The sequence below is a fragment of the Oncorhynchus mykiss genome, chromosome 2, assembly GCF_057628025.1.
Source record: "Oncorhynchus mykiss isolate SJ-2025 chromosome 2, ASM5762802v1, whole genome shotgun sequence".
Taxonomy (NCBI): domain Eukaryota; kingdom Metazoa; phylum Chordata; class Actinopteri; order Salmoniformes; family Salmonidae; genus Oncorhynchus; species Oncorhynchus mykiss.
Window position 1 is genome coordinate 23,768,682 of NC_143023.1, and position 4,746 is coordinate 23,773,427.

At 40.2% G+C, this 4,746-nt stretch overlaps 1 long non-coding RNA gene across 1 annotated transcript; it reads left to right on the forward strand.

Moving 5' to 3' along the window:
* Positions 1 to 435: 435 nt before the first annotated feature.
* Positions 436 to 1,015, forward strand: LOC118936392 (uncharacterized). Its single transcript, XR_005035984.2, has 2 exons — positions 436 to 534; positions 624 to 1,015. It is a non-coding gene; the product is annotated as an uncharacterized LOC118936392 (long non-coding RNA).
* The last annotated feature ends 3,731 nt before the right edge of the window (positions 1,016 to 4,746 follow it).

Consider the following 4,746-nt stretch of genomic DNA (forward strand, 5'->3'; position numbering starts at 1 on the left):
AACTAATATGATTTTCAACCTACCTTGGCTGCAGTTGATTCAATAAGGCAGTTTTGGGATTTTAGTTTCCTTTCAACACTTGATAGCCATATTTGGTTACTGTTAGCAATCTCAGTAACACTTAACATTAAACTGTTCTTGTGCCTGTGTAATAATCTGTAATTACTTTTGGAGCAACATTTTATTAGCATGTTGTTACATTTCATTTCAATTGCATAGCAATGAGCTGAGAGTTTTTGTAACTACTGAACACAAGAGGAATAGTGACTGTTCCTTATTCCACTTCTGTCGTAACTCCATTATTATGCAATTATAAAGCAATTTCCAAAATCCTATGTAATAACAATGTGCTATTGTAATAATCACACGGTTAGTATGTCATGATAAAATGAAATCAAATGAAAATGTTGCTCTTACTTTTTTTTCACATATAAGTTTTGTTTTGGAGCGTCACTGGGTGGATTCATAGGAGCATTGCCGATAATCACTGGAGTGTAACAATGGGAGGAACCAGAACAACTCACAGCCCGATTGGTACGTACACCTCCCCTTGTGAGAATGCAGGTACAATCATTCAGATGTATTCCCATTGGTTCACTGCATATTGAAGCCTGTATTTAAAGCCTTGCAGAAGCAGCATGGGGGAAGAACCGCGTGGGGCATTGATGAGGAAGGAACTCAGACGAACAGTGAAGTAACAGGGAAGTGCATCGTTTTGAACTATTTTCCACTGGACTGGGTGATTTTAAAGAATGGATTTTGGACTTTAAGGAGTAGACTGGTTTATTGTAAATATATATATTCAAAGACAATTATGTGGCATTGTACTGCTCAATATTTCTTTGTGCCTCAGGCCTAACCCAGAGGTGGTGAATCTGGAGTGGACAGAGCAGAAGGAATACCATGAAAGGACTTCCCCACCTCTTAAAATTCAACTTTAGCCAATTAGTGAGTGGCCTAAATGTTTACCTATTTATTTTTGTTTAAAATAAATGTCCATACTTTTTTGCTGAAATCATTCATATAGGTATTTCATTCATTCATATATGGCTATGTTAGATTCATATCTAAGAGCCCTCCAAACCATTATATTTACACTAATTCAATAGCTGTTGTAGTTTTTGGTTCTTGGCAGCTATCAAAAAAAGATATATTTTCCAAAAAAATGGTTCTGAGGTATTCAAAATACTTTCAATTATTATTTTGTTTTATGAGACGTGTATTTGAATATCAAAGAAAATAGCCTTTTAGTAAAAATGTATATAGACTCTATTCGACTACCTAGAACAGTGATTCCCAAACTTTTTATAGTCCCGTACCCCTTCAAACATTCAACCTCCAGCTGCGTACCCCCTCTAGCACCAGGGACAGCGCACTCTCAAATGTTGTTTTTGCCATCATTGTAAGCCTGCCACACACACACTATATGATACATTTATTAAAACATAAGAATGAGTGTGAGTTTTAGTCACAACCCGGCTCGTGGGAAGTGACAAAGAGCACTTATAGGACCAGGGCACAAATAATAATAATATAATAATCAATATTTTTGCTATTTATTTAACCATCTGACATATAAAACCTTATTTGTTCATCAAATATTGTGAATAACTCACCACAGGTTAATGAGAAGGGTGTGCTTGAAAGGATGCACATAACTCTGCAATGTTGGATTGCATGGGAGAGAGTCTCAGTCTTAAATCATTTTCCACACACAATCTGTGCCTGTATTTAGTTTTCATGATAGTGAGGGCCGAGAATCCACTCTCACATTGGTAAGTGGTTGCAAAGGGCATCAGTGTCTTAACAGCATGATTTGCCTAGGCAGGATACTCTGAGCACAGCCCAATCCAGAAATCTGGCAGTCGCTTCTGATTAAATGACATTTTCACAGAACCGCTTGTTGCAAGTTCAAAGATGCTCTCTTGTTCAAATATTGGTAAGTGGACTGGAGGCAGGGCATGAAAGGGATAACGAATCCAGTTGTTTGTGTCATCCATTTAGGGAAAGTACCTGCGTAATTGTGCACCCAACTCACTCAGGTGCTTTACTATATCACATTTGACATTGTCCGTAAGCTTGAGTTCATTTGCACACAAAAAATCATACAATGATGGAAAGACCTGTGTGTTGTCCTTGTTAGTGCAGACAAAGAAGAGCTCCAACTTCTTAATCATGGCCTCAAGTTTGTCCCACACATTGAATATAGTTGTGGAGAGTCCCTGTAATCCTAGATTCAGATCATAAAGGAGTGAAAAAACATCACCCAGATAGGCCAGTCGTGTGAGAAACTCGCCATCATGCAAGCGGTCAGACAATAGATAATTTTGGTCAGTAAAGAAAACTTTAAGCTCGTCTCTCAATTCAAAAAAAGGTGTCAATACTTTGCCCCTTGATAACCAAGGCACTTCTGTATGTTGTAAAAGCTTTAAATGGTCGCTGCCCATATCATTGCATAGCGCAGAAAATACACGAGAGTTCAGGGGCCATGCTTTAACAAACTTAACCATTTTCACTCTGTGTCCAAAACGTCTTTCAAGCTGTCCGTCATTCCCTTGGCAGCAAGAGCCTCTCGGTGGATGCTGCAGTGTACCCAAGTGGCATTGGGAGAAAGCACAGCTTGCAAGCGCGTTACCACTCCACTATGTCTCACTGTCATGGCTTTTGCTCCATCAGTACAGATATCAACTTGAGCAGCAGATATGTTTGGCTACATACGGACCGGACCGTTAGTGGAATTCCCGCGAGAGAGTAACGGTTAATGTGATTGGATGTTAATTATTTGACTAGGCTACCTGTATTTGTCATTGTGTTGTTTTTTGCTAGATAAACACTAGCATTGTGTTGTTAATTTGCTATTAAACACTAGATTGTTTAATTTAATTTTTGGCAGTGAAACGAGGCTACTCAGACAAGAAAGAAAAATAACCCACATTTATGGAAAATAGAAATGGACTGTTTGAAATGTGAAGAAAAAAAATCTCTATATATAAACACGTTTTTAAAATGTTTTATTAAACGTGAATCACAATTTTATTTGGCGTACCCCCGACGGCATTGCATGTACCCCGTTTTGGGAATACCTGACCTAGAGTATTTGAAATGACATTCTTCCCAGGTCTGTTGAACGTAATGAGATCCAGAACATCAACGGGATCCCTTGTTGCCTCTAAAGAGAGCTCATTACAGTGATTATTATCCTGATTAGTCCTCAATAAGATCCTGTGGAGAGAATGAGTACATGCTCCCCCATCTACCACTGATTGACATCTAACCGTCAACCCCCCATGGTTTACACAGAACACAAATCATATCTGCCCTACTACTGTTTTATCCCTGCACTGCTTTCTGGGAAATTAGCCAACGAGAGGAGGTCAGTAATTAAATCAATCTATTCAAGGACTGAGCCAACTCCTTTATTAGTGCCTTGTCTTGCGTCGTGGTGGGCTAGCTACTTGAATCATCATCAACCTCACCATCTCAAGGGTTCATTTTAACTGATGGTCTATTGTTGAGTCCATCCACTCAGATCAGAGAGGAGGACCAGATGGAGATGATGGAGATGACTGTTGAAGCCTCGTCTCCCAGTGCCCTCTCTATGTGGAGAACCGATGCAGGGAGAAAGGCTACTTATCATTATCTGTGATTATGTCTCAAGGTGGTTAGTTGTTGCCATGGGCTCAACGGAACCCTCCTGTTTCCATAGCGTGTCTTTTAGTGAATGTGTGTGTTTTAGTGAATGTGTGTTTGTGCAGACATGTGCATGCATGAGTGTGTTCTTGTTCTATGAGGGCCTGCGTGCCGTACGTCCCTGCCTTATAATAGGGCTGAAATTGCCTTTCTTGGGGTACAGCAGATGCTTTGAAGTGGAACAGCGGTTAGAAGCTTTTAGTCTTTTGTGAGTTGGTCAGACTTAGGAGAATAAGAATGGGGCAGGTAAGTGAACAGAGGTAGAGCAGAATGGAACTGTGGAGATGGAGCGAGAGCTCTGACGGCCAGGGCTTTTAATCTCCATTAGCCCTGCATAATGCCTCCTTTTAGGGTTGATTTGATTTGACGGGCGTTGCTCCAGAGTCCGCGCCACCCATCCCGCCCACACCCCAGGCCCATGAAGCGTGAGCGCTGACATTACCCCCCCTACCACCACCTACCACCCCCTTATGACTAATATCAATCTGCTCTAATAGCTTTTTATTGTTCAAGCCCATTGGGGGTGAGAGATAAATGTACTTACGCAAGTTTGAGGGAATTCTGACAGGAAAACTACCACGTATTTTACACAGAAATAGTGCTTAAAAAATGTGGCGGTCATTTTGTTCCTCTTGCTAAATGTGGTGTTGAGATTTTAGGAAAAGAGTCCCTGTATACATGGTCGAGTCACTACATTACTTCATAACTATTTAATATTTGTCAGATGTCAACTCAGTTCCTTTCCAGATAACGGCAGCTTTTGTTCTTGAGTTCTATTATAATGTAAATCCTGTAGAAGGATGTTGTCAGGTATAAGTGGAATGCAGCCTGATAGAAGTCTTTGAAGTGTTATTTCCTGCATAATGCACTGCTCTGGTTGGTACAGTGAGGGACAGTGTGAGATGTGAAGTACTGAACTGGCCTTGTTAACAATGAAACTGAGGATGAGGTAGAGCTGGGCGATATGGACAAACATCCATATTAAGATAAATTGCCAAAATGTATGCGATAACGATAAATATAACAATACGTTTATAACATTAATGCGCACCACAA